This window comes from Heterocephalus glaber, unplaced genomic scaffold (genome assembly GCF_053883595.1).
Source record: "Heterocephalus glaber isolate CG9 unplaced genomic scaffold, H.glaber_assembly_v1.0 deba00001550, whole genome shotgun sequence".
Classification (NCBI taxonomy): domain Eukaryota; kingdom Metazoa; phylum Chordata; class Mammalia; order Rodentia; family Bathyergidae; genus Heterocephalus; species Heterocephalus glaber.
The window spans coordinates 22,812,563-22,828,334 of NW_028258343.1; the positions used below are offsets into that span (position 1 = coordinate 22,812,563).

The 15,772-nt window shown below is 43.0% G+C and overlaps 1 long non-coding RNA gene across 3 annotated transcripts; it reads left to right on the plus strand.

The window, feature by feature from the left end:
* The first annotated feature begins 94 nt into the window (after positions 1 to 94).
* LOC147824276 (uncharacterized) lies at positions 95 to 14,035 on the plus strand. Of its 3 annotated transcripts, none has more exons than XR_015442594.1 (5): positions 95 to 1,404; positions 8,530 to 8,613; positions 9,360 to 9,850; positions 10,713 to 10,971; positions 11,587 to 12,724. It is a non-coding gene; the product is annotated as an uncharacterized LOC147824276 (long non-coding RNA). The 3 variants fall into 3 exon arrangements; XR_015442592.1 differs by lacking the exon at positions 11,587 to 12,724 and adding an exon at positions 12,731 to 14,035 and having other exon boundaries at positions 112 to 1,404; XR_015442593.1 differs by lacking the exon at positions 11,587 to 12,724 and adding an exon at positions 12,731 to 14,034 and having other exon boundaries at positions 114 to 649.
* The last annotated feature ends 1,737 nt before the right edge of the window (positions 14,036 to 15,772 follow it).

Below are 15,772 nucleotides of genomic sequence, written 5' to 3' on the forward strand. Positions count from 1 at the left end.
AAACACGGACTTTAGCACTCATTTGAGAATTTCCTGTTTGGCACGTAGATTAAAACGACTCTCCAAAGGGAGAGCTTTTAAAGAGTTAAGCTGATGCACTCCGGGCAGGTCACATTCTTCCCCTGATTCAGTGGAACAGTACTTCGGAGCCACCTGTCCTGGTCCCTCACTGCCGGGATTATGCCTGAGTCCTGGCTGAGATAGTGTACATCCTGCTGAGTCTCTGGCACGCTGGGTCCTCAAGGGTGCAATGAGCAAACGCTCCTCCCTGCTCTCCGTTCTACAGTCAAAGCTGAGGAGCGATGCGGTCGCTGTCTCCAAGGACACAGTAAGGACAGAGGCTGCGCGGGCCGTGCTCCCAGCAGGGACCGACTCAGGCGCTCTTCTGAGTGCAGGTGGCTCTAGTTGGGGGTTTCTTCTGGCTGAGGTGCCACACAGATCCACGACTGAGAACTCGGGCCCTCCAGCCTGCCTTGCACCCGAGACTGCCCACAAGTGTGGAATCATCACCTGGGAGCGCAGCCTGAGCAGCTCAGCCGCCTACTGTGCCTTCTCCTCAGCAACCCCAGGCCTCTGCAGAGGACACAGCCAAGACAGCCTGGAGGGGCTCTGTGTGCTTTGCTTTTGCCTTGGTAGGAAAAATTTCAAGGTAGGCTGGGATAAGTTATTGAAATCAAGAACAGAAGTTTATTCATTAATTGGGTGAAGAAGACTATGAGAAATTAAAATGTATGAGATGTATGGTAATTGGACACTGATAAATGGCAGGCAAGCTAGGGCTGCAGAAGCCTGCAGAAGCCTGCAGAATGCAGAGTGAGCTCCTCTCTGTGGACAGCAGTTGTACAGAGTCACCTGGGTCTGATCCTAAATGAGCCGGACTCACAGAACGGTTCCCACCCCAGCCCACCCTCTGGCGCTGGCCATGCAGTCTGGGCCCAGGGAAGGTCCTCGTCCTCTTGCCTGCAGGGCTGAGGGCATCGCCCCCTGTGGCAGGACAGGGCCAGGCTGGACCCTGCTGATCTGCTGAGGATGCATGAGCACCCTGAGTGCAGAAGTCCTTGGAAACCCATGGTCCACATGGTCACCACCTACTGCTTCTTCTTTCTATGGTAGGATTTCCCCAGCTACGCCACCACCCAGGAAGAAGGGGCCACCCTTGCCTGGTTGTTGGCTGATCATAGTCTGCAAGGAATCACCTTCTGTTGATTTTGAGAACCAAATTTCTGTAGACATTTCTCAGTTTTCCAAGGCAGGAGTCAGGGCTCTTGTCTCCCACCTTCTACCCTGAATCCAATCACTGAATCTTGGTGACATTCTCTGACCTCCAGGCTCACTTCAGCTCAAGTAAACTTCTCAATCTGTGAACCGCTGACTGCACCACAAGGAGAAAAAACATGCACACAGGTGCGTTAGATGTCTGTCTTTGTGCGAGGTGCGGCTGTGGTCTGCAGGACACACGAGGACTCCTGCTCACTGCTGCAGCGACGCACTTATCTTTAGCTTCACTGCACTCTCCTGTCTTCTTATAATGGTGATTTATTCCCAGGAAATCTTGTCATGAAAAGAACATTCAGGTCCCTTGAAAACTGGCTTTATTTCCCCGATGCACGACAGGATGGGCCTGCAGATCAGATGCCCTTGCTTCTCGCTCTTTGATGTCACAGGAATTAACTGCAGGAAAGTGGATCTAACAAAGTCAAACAGTTATTAAATCTTAATCCCAGATTTAAGAGTGGGGAGCTCAGAAAAGCAATGGTGGTAGGAAGAAAATTAGCCTGTGTGTTTTCAGCAGCAACTGTTCTAAGCAGAGAATTTTAATATCAATTTTTGCTTTTTTTCTCTTGTATCTGCCAGGACTGATAAAAGTCTAAAAAGGAAAGAAACATTGATGAAAATCTACCTTAGTCTACTGATATGTTTCAGTTAGAGCGATTACCATTATTTCATAATAGAATTACTTCCCATGAAATTCATAACTTTTAATACTAGTATAAGAGAAAAAAATGAGTAAGCTATCCTTTCTTAAAATTATTTTCATTGGTATATGTAATGCATAATAATTATATTCATTTTGGAATTGATGCTCATATATTTCTTGAATTTCTTGTTTCTAAACTCCATTTCTTTGTGGTGAGTTTTAATATATTTTAATCTTCATAATTTTAAATAATGAACATACCAACTTTCTGTGATTTACTGACCCTAAGAAAGCCTACAGAATTTTGAATTGAGTATTAGACTATGAATGGAATAATGTTTATTTTAAAAGATATTATTGCAAGGCTGATCTGCTAAAAGCACCAGTTACTGGAGATTCCCAAGAGTACCGTGAAACAAAATGGTGGCCCTTACATCCATGGTCGTTAAGCTATCTGCTCTGCTCACAGTACACTGTTCCTTCTAAGCCTGAGGTGTCCTTGGGAGCAGTGTGTAAGTGGGAGGCTCTGCCTCACATGCTGTGCTATGCTAATGGTTTACAGCCACATCAATCATTGTGAGCTCTGAAGTTAGTCATTTGGTTGGAAATGTTCTCTGGAGAGATCATCATCAAGAAATAACTAAGCAATTGTTCAAAAAGGAAGGCTATTTCCTGAATTAATGAAGCAACTTTCCTTATGGACCACCTAAAAATTTCAAACTATTTTCTATTTATCTGTTGATGCATTTTATTTATTTATTTATTTATTTATTTATTTATTTATTGGGTACTGGGGATCGAACTCAGGTCCTTGCGCTTGTGCAGCAGGCGGTGAAACCACTGAGCTAAATCCTTGGCCCCTGCTGATGCATTTTAATGAATGTGTAATAAACCAAGAAAAGGGAGGATCTTTGATTCATAAATTTTCCTGAAATCATGACTACGACATACAAAGTAAAAATGAGCTTAGCTAGTATTTTAGATCAATCTTGCTACAAATTCAATTAATTTTTCTCATTTTTAAAAAATTTGTATGTTTGCATCTACCTTGCCAAAATGAATAGATTTTAACGTTCATTTTAACATTTCTCTTAAAGGCAACAGTTTAAGAGGTCCCAGTGTAAGTGTGTTTGTAAACTCTAATAATGGGCTTTTTTTTTTCTAATTATGTGCACTATCTAGAACCTGATTTGCTTGTTCCAAAACTACTTACCTGCTTATATTTCTAATAATTGAGGTCACAAAGATATCTTAACTCTTCTGTTACAATTCTCTCCTGCAATTTTATTTTTCTGACAATGACTTGACCCTTTCTTTAAAATTTTTCTTATGTTTCTTTCACTTTCTCCTGATAAGAAGCTAAATGCCTTAAAACCCAGTTAGAGTGATGTTAGAAAAGCTGGGTATCCACATGCCGAGGAATGAAACTAGATCCTTATCTCATATTACATACAGAAATCAAATCAAACTCATTAAAGATGTAACGACAAAACCTGAAGTTGTGAAACTACTAGAAAAAGATACAGGAAATAAGCTTCTGGACATTGGTTTGGGCAAGGGTTCTTTAGGTATGATCTCAAAACCATAGATCACAAGGAAAAATAGACAGATGGGATTTTACCAAACCAAACAGCTTATGCACAGCAAAGGAAACAGGCAGTGGTGTGAAGAGACCCAGGAGATGGGAGACATACGTGTGTTAAGGAGCAGTCTTCAAAATATATGTGACTCAAACAACTCAGTAGCAATGTAGCAAATGACCAAATTAGAAGTGTGCAAGTCACCAACTCTCAGACAAGACATACAGACGGCGACAGGCATCTGGGAAATGCTAGACATCACTGATCAGCAGGGAAAGCACCCCACCTGGTGCCTGTTGGGGTGGCTGTGAGAAGACAGAAGGTATGGAGGAGAGCGAACCCTATGGGCGGGAGCTGAATTAGAATGTCCACCCAGGAAACAGTGTGGCGGGTCCTCAAAGAGGCAAACACTGGGCTACCAGATGATCCAGCCAATGATGCCTACTTCTTGGAAGACAACAAAACAAAATGAAGTCAGTGTCTCAATGAGATATTTGCATGCTCGTATTCACTGTAGCATTATTTGCCAATCTAAGAATTGTGAATGTCCATCAGTGGATGCATGGATAGAGAAAACCTTGCACGCATACAGGTATGATCAGAACATGTGGTGAAGGTTTAAGTTTAAAATATATTCCAGTAACAGACACATTGCCATTAACCCCTCCCGTGCTAGGCCCATGAATGAGGCAGATGAGGGCCTCTAAGGTTTCTGTGATTCCACCTTTCCTTGCATGCCGCTTGGCAGCAGTACTCACTGGTTTATTTTTATCACACCACTAAAGACGCTCATGAAAGAAGACGTCCACTTTCCAAAACTACTTCCAGAAGTGGGAGAGCGACAGGATGGGTGTTTGAAACTGCAGAGTGTTTTTAGGGAGATTAATTTCAGTGTGCCTTTTGCTGTAAAATAGTTTTAAAAACTTACATGTTCACTGTTCATTTTGATTACTTGCGTATACAGTGGGATGCTATGCAGAGTTAAAAAGACACCCTGCTCTACAGCAGCATGGATGAACCTGGGAACATAAGCAAAGTAAAATAAGGTGGGCACAGAAAAGCACATCTTCCATCATCTCACTCATAGGCAAAAATCTAAAAAGCTTGAAATCATAGAGGCAGAGAGAGAGGAGAGAGCAGAACGGGGTCCCCAGAGGGTGGAGAAGTGGACCCGAGATGTGAGTCAAGGATTCCCAGGTCAGTTAGAATAAATAAGGACCAGGAAGCTATTCCACAGCAGGTCCCAGTAGGAAGAATAATATATTTTGTACTTCAAATCGGTAAGAGTAAATCTCAAGCATTCTTACTGCAAACGTGAGGATGCATCCTGTAGGTAGCTTGCCTGTGGCACGCATTTCACAGCGGATGCATCTATCAGGCTCCACCTCATGCCCGCATGCGCTTTTTGTTCGTGACTCCCTGATCAAGCTGGAGCTGAGAGCTCACCCTCACTTGGGGCCGTATCCTTCTGTGTAAAGGCTATCCACAGACACTGCTCGCTCCAAAAGCTGAGCCAACGTTTGCACTGAGAGCCTCAGATTTCTCCATCAAAGCTACATACGGATACTCTATTTTTCCTAATTTCTGTGAAAAATCATATTTATTGTAGGGAATAAAAAGCGACCACTGATCACATCACAGTGGCTCTTCCCATGAACCCTCGCTTGCCTCCTGGGGATGCCCTGGGTTCCGAAACATGCATGAAAATATGCACCCAGACATGGGCAGTTTCTTCTGCCTCTCCTTCTGCTCCTTCTTCCCCTCTCTCTGGCCCTCTTTCCCCTTCTCCTCCCCTCTTTCCCTCCTCCTTTTGGTCCTCCCCCTCCAGCTTTATTCTGCTGAGACTTGGGTCATCTATTTTGAGTTGCCTATGATTTTTCAGCTTCCTCTTCCCTACATATTATATGTGGAATCTGTCACAAGCATTTGCTCAAGTCTATTTCAGTTCCACTTTGCTGTTGAAAACTGATCAACAGTTCATACTTCAGAATTCTCTGTTGGTTTTGATTAAACAAATAAACACATCTAGTGTGACAGAAATTAAATTGCAAAAAACTTCATTTTTTCTCTGTTCCACTTTCATCACAGGAAAATAATTTGGAAAGGAGAGGAAACAAGAAAAAAGTTCAGAGCTTCAGGCTTAACATAGTGATTGAAATGGAAAGCAATGAAAATCTCCGAGGATGCATTCTTCCAAGAAAGGCAGAGGGTGGTAGAGACACTTTTCATGACGGGTATATAAGCAGGACCCTAGGGGTCTGCACCGAAAGCAGAGACTGGAGTTAAGCATACAGTCAAAAACTGCTTTCTCTCGTCTGAGCCAGAAGTAATCAGAAGTCAGGCAGGAAGGATTAAAGCAAAATACTTTAGACATAGAATTGGCATCTGAAAGTTGGGATTTCCTTTTTCCTGTTTTAATGCCCAGGATAACACCTGACTCTTCATAATATGCAGAACTAAAGTCTTCTCATGATAATGTATTTTTAAAAGTAAAGAAAAGGAGAGTATCCACTGTAAAAACAGCTCTGCAGAGCTCACCAGGTAATATCATGCGGTATACTTCTGGGAAATCTCCGCTTGGAGAATAAAAGTCCTAAAAGCGACCTCCAGGGGCACTGGGATCCAAACTGTCATTTGATGGATGAGAAAAATAAGACCTGTAAAAGGAAATTAATATACCCTACATGAAAAGCTCTTTGCCTTTAATTCTGGGGGTACAACTGGGAAGAGTATGCTTTTATGTTAGGGAAAATCACTAAATCAGGAGCTGCCTGCCAGGCAGCAATAGCAGGTATCTCAGCAAGGGCAGTGCCATGGTAGCCAACTAGATGCCTAGTCAACTCTCCTGTGAAATATTTGGCTCTGATATCATTAAAATTATGCTTTTTATTTTGAAAACAAGTCACAGTACTCAGTAACTAGACAGGTGACTTTCATGTATTATGGCTTTCTTATTTTGTCCTTAGCTTCCCTTGTAGCTTTCCATTTTTTAAACCATCATTTTATTCATTCACTTATTCTTGTGGTTTTCTGGGGCTGGGCCCAGAGCCTTGAGCATGCTAGGCAGTGCTTTATCACTGATCTGCATCCCCAGCTCAGTAGCTTTCATTTTTTAAGAGCTTGTTGTCCCTTGGAGAAACTTCTGCTGCAATATAAGTGGAAATTTAAAATTTCTTTAATTATTATTTCACGTACACATTGAACTTTTCAAAGACACATACCACTAGGTTAGTGAAGTAATAAATACCACAGAGTAGCCACTGAGAGAGAGCAGTTTGCTAGCACTTCCTCATTCACTGGCAACCAACCTACGAGGAGGGTTTCCTTTCCTCTAACCTGCCAAGGGGCACTCGAGGGGAGATGTGACTTTGTGTGGTCTCAAAGGCTGGCTCCAGCCATAACGCTAGAGAGCTGTGCATCCCTGCTTTGGGGGCTCGTCTGCCCCATGTGGGGTGGAGGAGGCTGTCCTTTGAGTGCTCCAGATTTCTCAGTGTAGAGCTGCCCACGTGACCCAGCCCTGAGCCCTGGAGCCCGGGAGTTCGGTGGGCATTGGCTCAGCTGCTGGGAAAGAAAGTCTTGCCTCTTCTGAAATAGCCACTGAAGGAACACACAGCCTGCGAGCTCCCACATGTGACTGTTCTCCTGTGTTCTCACCTGAGAACAAAACAGAGCCAAGAAAAGGAAGAAAGAAATGAAACCCTCTGGCAGCATTTGAATTCTTGTTGGAAAACGCACTCCTGTCCCTGGTTGTCACAGTCACCCAAACAGCCAACTAGCTGCTTCTTGTTTTCTCTCTCAAGACAGCGGTGTTTGACTCTGCTTTTCTGTCCTCACAAGAGACCCCGGCTTCCCTACAGCTCCCAGACGGTGTCAGAGTCCTGCCCTACAAAGATAACTCCGCACCTGCTCTGCACCTCTGCCCCAGATTTCGTGGGCTTGGTTCGATCGCCAGGATCTGCATCGCAAAGCATCGTCGGTGTCTCTCAGTAGCCCAGTCCTGAGGGCTGCGAGGGGATGGCCACAGTGGCCCCAAATGCTGCCACTTCCTTCATCGGGCCAGTCAGCTCCTAATCCCCTGGGACTGCTGAAGTCACCATAGCAACCTTCTTCTACTTTTACATTTATAGATTGCTTAATTAGAAATAGAAATTTATTTAGAGATCTAGTTTTAGAGTGCACAAAAAGTACTGGTGAAGTAAGTTTTACTGGAGTTATAGAAAACTTGAAGTCATAGAGGGAGATCAAGAAAATAAATATCAAAATATGTTTTGTTTAAGTAATTTGTCTTGAAGCAATAAAGCATCTAATTGGACAACGGCACATGTATTAAATCTGAAGTTACTTTCACTCAGTGTGGTATTATTGTTCACGTGGTTCATATTAAGCAATCAGTTAAAACAAAATGCTAAAGAAATAAATTATGAATGTTTTAATTTGACATGTATTTTAAGTATTTATTATTAATAGTGGCTAGTTTGGTTTAGTTTATGGAATTGAAAATGAGTGTAAATGCTCAACTTGCATTTCAAAATGTGAAGGTTGAAAAGTATTTCTAGTGGAGAGAGCAAAGATTTACTGGACCTAAGGGTCTTTTCAAGATTTCACTAATGTAAATTAGCCATGCGTATCATCCATCAAGATGTGATTCCCACACTCAGAAGCTGGCGTCACTGCATTATCAGCACGGAGCTGTGCAGGCTGCTTGCTCTGGTTTTCTTAGTAAAAGACCTATGGTTCTTTTTAAATTAATTTTTTAAGATTAATTTGTTTTCCTAAGATAAACCTTAACTTTAGAACTACTACATAATTGATGACAATGTATATTTGAGAAAGGCTCCCTTTTTTTCTAAAGGAAAATTATGATTCAATTAAATATTGCAAATGCTTCATTAGATCTTAAAACGATCTTATTTAAATATTGAACATCTTTAGAATATTGAGATGGAAATTTCCCCATGATTAAAAATACTAGCTCGAGTCTTAAACGTTTAATTTGAACCATTTTCATGCAGTTGTCTGCTCTCTCTTTAGGGAACAGCTCAAAGTTTGTGAATAACTTCTCAGATAAAGCATGGAACCAACCCACTGGGTCATCACGGGAAACATCTGACTCTGGTGAGTGCTCGTTAGTGTCAGTATTTTCCTGTAGGATAAAATGTTCCGAGAGCCACAGCGCGGGTACCCATTAATTCTATCACTGGCAGAGCGCCTGTAGAGGTGACCCATCACAAACACAGGAGTTTATTTGCAAGTCAGATGATTGGAAGGCTGGCTCACTGGAGAATGCGGGTGATGACCAGTGTCTCCCCAGCCTCAGGGGCTGTGAGATAAGCCAGAGACATAAATGAATATGCATTTGCCATATTTGCATCTCCTTCTTAAAGTGTCTGTGGGCAGCAAGGCTGCTCATTTTTATTTCCTCTTTTCTAGGATAGTTCTCCCCCACCAGTGTGTTGCTCTGGCCCCCTTTGCATTTCCCTGAGGACTGAGTGCAGATGCCAGTGCAGTTTAGCTTCTGTCTTTCTGCACGGAGGCAGGCAGGAGTGAGGAAATCCGGCTCACATCGGGCGGGATCTAAGGGCCGAGGCCAAAGAGGAGGCCACTTTCAACCTTGCCCCTTCCTTGGAGCCATTAAGAACTTCTTAAGAACCAGGACATTCTTTTCTTGCACAATACGTACAGGATTGCAAATAGCGCTACCTTAGAGAGGCTGCTTTTAGGCTTTCATTGCCGCTAAGGCAGGCGTGACTGATAACAGCCCTTTCTTGAGAACACTGTGTTTACTTGATCACGGTGTCATGGGCTTAATCTAAGAGCAATGTTTCCCAGATACCTGAGCTGTGTGTTTGTTCTTTCTACAGAAACGGTGATGGCTCACCCGTTCTCACTGTTAGATCTCTGCGGAGATGTCAGCATCACCCATGGGTGACTCCCGCACTGGAGCTATTGAAATGGCCAAACCCAGAGGATGGGGCCTACTTGGATCATGGGGACCACAGACTCCAGGGGGAGGAGCCATAGGGCAGAGCTGCCTGGGAGAGACTTGTCCTAAATTGAGATTGCAGGACAGCACTGACAGTTCTAGGAATGTGACACCCAAGGCTCCCTCCTCCCAGGATTTCGTCTTCCCTGTTTTAAGAGAGACAATACTGTTCACTCTCACCTTGTCCATGAGACTGTGTTCCTTCCAGGGCCACACGCAGTGAAGTTATTTTGGAATCTGAAGTTATCTAAGAACGGAGCCAGTTACAGCAGCCGGACAGAGCGAGTGCACTGGCTCTCACTGTAGGATGCCCCCGGGAGAAAAGAGGAGCAGCAGCCCGGCCTAATTTTCTTGTCCACAGACCTCTAGGTAAATAGACAATGTCTCCTAGATGGAAGAGACCTTGTCTCCCAAACGCCTGCAGCGCAACTCCCTAGGTAAGAGTTCCCTGGTGTAGGCAGAACAGGAAGGTGCTGCGCCCTGGGCACCTGGAGAGCACCCGTGGGTCACAGCTCTTGGGGACCCGCGAGCTGAGATGTCACATGCACGGGGCCATGCGAGGTCCACCCTGCCAGGAGAGTGTGCACCCAGAGGCGCTTCCCAGGCTAGGAGGGGCTGCTCTGGGAGGGGCTGCTTCGAGAGAGAGTCCTCCAAGTCCCGAGCCTTGCGTCCTCCCAGTGCTGGGTCACCATGTCCTTAGAGCTGATTTTTCTTACGTGACTATAAGAATTAAAAATGTTATACAAATGCTATACAATTGTTAAATTGCAGAAATAGCATTTAAGGTAAGTGAAGTTTTGATCCAGAGTTGTAACGTAGGGCTAGTGACGAGGCTCCTTGGACAGAAGTTTGTGCTGCCTTTGGTCTGTCTTGTCCCTAGCTTTTCCATCTTGTCGCTGCCATCGATTCTTCGATTCACTCATACTGCCTATTGTCATTTCAGCAGGGGGAGTGGGGAGCAATCTGGAAAGGGAGGAGTGAATAATTAAGCCTATGGTCTTAGCTCAACCTTTTATTAACGATTTTAATTCCATTTCATTGTCCAGAAAACTAGGTGAAGTCGTAAAATGCCTTCACGTGAGACAGTAATTGTTGGATCTGAAAGGGCCCCTGTTCACCACAACTCAGTTAAGGAACACACACAAACCCTATGGGGCAAGGACGGTGTGGGCAGAGCCCAACACGCGAGCTTCTCTTCGGCTCCTATTTACTTTTCTGTATTTTCTCCTAGCCTCCAATTTTCTGGTCGAAATCTGACAAAAGAAAAGAAGAGAATGGGAAATCCTAGCCAGCGTTATGGAGAAAGAAGCCAAGTGTCAAATGCAGACCTGGGGTGTCCTAGGCAGGGCTGCTCCCCAGCTCTGTCCTTGGTCCAGTGTCTGCACCAAGTCCACACCTGGGAACCAGTACACCAAGCGCCAAGCCAGGAAGTCTGAAAAGAGTCACATCTGCAAGTGAAGACAGCGAGCCATGCAGCTGAGAAAATAAACGTGAGCTTTTCACTTCTGAGCAGATACTTGAAATAGAGACGGGGAAGAATGAGGATATCAGACATTAGAAAGGAGCCTGAAAGATGATATTCTTCACTGATTTTCAGTGATACTGCACACATAACCTTGAAATTAGAATACCCAGTGTCACAAGCTACAGTGAACTGTAATGAACTTTTGTTTGTGTTTCAAACTCTGCCTTCAACACCTTGCCATGAAAGAATTGTAGGTTATATTTTTAATAAATTTAAAAATTGGTAAGTTATGAAACCCATAGAAAGATCTTTGACCTTTGGGGTTATTTGTTAGGAATTTTCAGTGTAGAGGGAAGCACTTACTCAGGAGAAAGTCAGTGGTCTGGGCATGGTGTGTGCGGATGCTGTCCTTAGGCAAGCTCCAATTATTCCAGCTGCACCTGGGTGACCCGTGGGCCGGCAGTGACCTCGGCAAGGATGCCGCCAGCTGAGTTCTTGGGTGAACAGAATGCAGCTGAGAGCATTAGACTCGGGGCCTGATTAAGAACAGGAGCTGGCCAGGTCCACGTGCATCATTTCCCTGTCCTTCTTTCCTCTCCTTTCCTTCAGTCTCCTTTTTCTTATCTCCTCCTTTGCACAGATCTTTCCATCCCCTGGAGACCTGACCACTCAGCTGCTGGCACGGTGCAGAAGACCCAGCCTCTCCTGAACGTACTCCCTTTGAGTCTGTTGGGGTACTGACACACACAAACAACACGGTCAGAGGCTTGACTCTCTCTGTGTGCCTTGTGAATCACACTGCATCCCGTTTTCTTCTCTTGTCAGGCATAATGATTTACACAGAGAAAGAACAAATATATGAGACTCTAGTAGAATTTTGAGTCAGTCAATTCACTACTTTATTTTTAAAATGTATTTTACTGTGTTTATTTAAGTTGTACAACCTGATTGTTTACATATTCATAAGGAAAATTACTACAGTGGTTCCTCTCTCAGGTACCCAGAAGGTGGAGAAATCAGATGACCGAACAGGGGTGGGGAGGAGACCTCAGTCCTGCACAGTAGCACACGCTTGGAGTGGCCACGGCATGGCTCACCCTCCTCTAAGCATTTCCTGCATTCCCTTTGTCTTCTTATTTCCTCTATCTGCAATCCGTTTTCTTATTCAGTAAAATTCTACTTATATTCACATAAAAAGAATAAACACGTCTCGGATTTCTAACCCCACAAGCAATGGGAAGAAAGTATAAGCAAAGTAATCAAAGATGGAGCTTTTCTGAGTGTCTACAAATAAATCATGGGAAGGGGAGGAGAAAAAAACCTACCGTGGAGGATAGAGCAGGCATGGGCCACGTTAAGGCAAGAAAATACACACCCGCGTGCGCGTGTACATGCACACACATACACACACATTTTCTTTTGAAAACCATGGGCCTCCTATGAACCAGCACTGTGCACCGCATAGGAGAAAGGCATGGGGAAGATAAAAGAGTATGAATGCTTACAGGACCACCCAGAGGTGTATGGAGACACAGTCCAAGCAACACAGGGACCGTGTAATGCAGTAGCGAGCTCTAGTGTGACACACACTGAAGGGAGTGTCCTCACGGAAACCGTGCCAGTTAGGGTCGCTGTCCCCCATGTGCTGTAGAAACCGACAAACGGAAAAGCTTGGGTAATGAACATTTATCACAAAGCGACGCCTATTTGGACAGTCCAGGGTCTCTTAAGCAGCATGGCTTTTGGGAAAAGGTCTTTATACTTTTTTCTTTTCTCTTTACAAGGTGTCTGGGGAATCAGAAAGTCCCATGCTGTCCTTCACGAGGTCACGTGAGGCCTGAGCTTCGGTGGCTGGCAGGCGACAGGACCCTCCCTGCAGGCCTTGGAGGACAGCTCTCACCCCGCTGGCCTCTCCTGCTCTCAGGCCGAGCAGAGCAGAATAGGCTCCGCTCCCACAAATCAGTAACTGCTCTTGGAGCTGCAGGAGGGCCTTATTGTCCCAGGAATTGGGAATATCTGCAGTTACTCATACAATGAGGCGCTGTGACTAGGTAAAAAGAGCTGTGAGTGGTGCTAGCCAGAAATGGCTCAAGGGAACTGAAATCGGAGAAGTCGGTAAATGACAGAGAAAAGGCACAGCCTTCTAGAGGGAGGCAGGACAACGAGAGCCTGCACACCTCCCTCCAGGGTGGGTCCAGGCTTCAGTCGGGGAGCAGCTCACATTTCTCCCTCAGAACCGCCTCCTCAGCAAGGGCAGCAGAGTAGCCCTGCAGGGTCAGAGGACAGCTGCTTCTCACGCTGGTGGGAGGGGAGGGGAGTGGAAAAGTGGTTTCTGAATGAAACAGAGTTTCTCTCTCCTCTTTAACCATGGCTCTCTGTACCTGGTCATCCCTCTAAAACAGACACTCACAGTATCATCATGACTACTCGGTGAGTGCTCCAGTGTGGAAGACTGCAGAAATGTATCGGTTTTCCTCTTAGAAATAAGTGCATGAATAAACCAATAGCATCTGTTTTCTGCTCATAGCTCATAGTTTTTCCTCGTAAAAATCGATATTAGATTATAGGAGTACATAGACACCAATTTATTCTCATAAAAATATCTCACTGAAGTACATTAGAAAAGAAATCAAAGGTATAGATTGAGAAATTGGTGTTAGACCTAGGGCAATGTTCAGCACAGAGCAACATATTAAAGAATATATTAAAAAAAGATAACATGGCATAATCTTAAACAAAACTAACAACCAATGTGTAGATCGGTAGTATTCAAACTCTGTGAATACTGAAAGCTTTGAAAATCTTGCACGCATTCTAAATGTATAAGACTAAATAAAAATTGGAGTAAATGAAAGTTTTCCTATTTTCTCTGTAGCCCATCAATGAACTCCACACATTGGAGTACAGTGGTCTAATTAAACACAGCCTGTCCACCACCACCAGGGGCACAATGTTTCTGACCACCAAGTGACTTCTCTCGCCTTTCAATTTGAATGAACTCCCTTTCTTTCTTTCTTTCTTTCTTTCTTTCTTTCTTTCTTTCTTTCTTTCTTTCTTTCTTTCTTTCTTTCTTTCTTTCTTTCTTTCCCCATTAAGTTTATTGGTACATTTTAGGCATAAAATACAGTTACATTCATCATTAGGATCTGGTACCATTACATGAGTATCTTGGTTCTTATTTTTTTTCCCCTTCCCCTGCCCTCCCTTCACCCCCTCCACCCTTCCCTGCTTACAAAGACTTTGTTTCCATTTTTTTCCTTTTCTCATATTTTTTCTTTTCCTTTTTTTCCTTTCCTGTACCCCTCCCACTTCCCCTGCTCCCTTAGACCTTTTTCTTCCTGTTACACAATATCAATTATACATTTTTTAAAATTACAATTTCAAGATCTAGGAGACATTACAGATTTTACAGAATTTAAAAGGATATAGAAAGCATATTACAAAAATCTTTTTTGAAATAAATTTGACAACTTCTAAGAAGTAGCTTGGAAGACAAATTAATGAAACTAAATCTGGAGGAAATATAAAATTTGAATAGCATCTATTAAAGAAAGTATATTCCTAGCTTGAAAACCTACCTATATGACACCAGCAGGCTCATATATATTTTAACTGATAAATTATATCAAACAATTAAAGCAGAAAAAAGAAGGAACACTTCTCCCCTCATTTTAGGAACTCAACATTGTGCTAATCCTAAAACTGGATGAAGATAATAGAAGAAAAAAGTATGAACATAGATAGAAATTTGATTAACAAGACAAACTATTAGAGGTCAGATCTGGCAGGATGTAGAAAGTGGTTTTGTTATAGGGATGGCAGTGTTGGTTCAGCATTGGAAGATCCACCCCCAAAAGTCATCATTTTAACAGAGGAAAGGAAAATGCCATATGATCCTGTCACTAGTTGGAGAAAAAGTACTGGACTAAATTCTACAGCTGTTCATGGTAAAAGCTATCAGGAGACTAGAAGTAGAATAGAACCTTGTCAACAGATTAAAGACATGTACTCCATAATTCCAGTGAGAACGCCTTATATGAATGGAGAAGACACAATTCTTTCTCTTTAAGGTGGGGAACAAGTGCAGATATGCTTACTCTTCATCTGTCCATTAAAATTTGAAACCTAGGCCCCACCAAAATAGTTTGGCAATAAAATGACACAATTAGGATAGGATTGGCAAGTAGAAGCAAAATCTTTATATGTAGATGAAATGACTATCTACAGAGAAAATAGTAAGAAATCTCTAGGAGCCCCTAGAACTTGTATTTGAATTTAGCAGGATTAGAAAACACAAGGTATATATAAAAATTCAGGTCTGTGTATACTTGCTATAAATGAAGAATTGGATATTGAAATTTAAAAGTTATGTAGGAGTACAAAGGACCTAGAAAAGTTAAAAAGAAACAACAACAAACAAAAAAAAAACAGTGTTGGAAGACACTTAGTACCTAATTTTAAGACTTTTTCTAAACTACAGTAATCAAGGCAGTGTTGGTGAAGGAAAGAAATATAGATAATTTGAATAAAACAGAGAATCTAGAAATAGAACCACACATATATGGTCCACTGAGTTTTGAAAGATTATTTAACATTAGCATTTTATAGAATATAAACTCAATTCAAGAGCCAAGGAAGAGATAGTGTTTTCAGCAAACGGCACTAGAACACCTGGTATCCATATATAAAAAAATTAACCTCAACCCTTTATTTCCATACATGAAAATAACATGAAGGGATCTATGAACCTAAATATGAAAGCCTAAAAGTATAAAACCTTAAGAAGAAATTATAAGGGAAAATGTTTATGAATTCAGGGTACACAA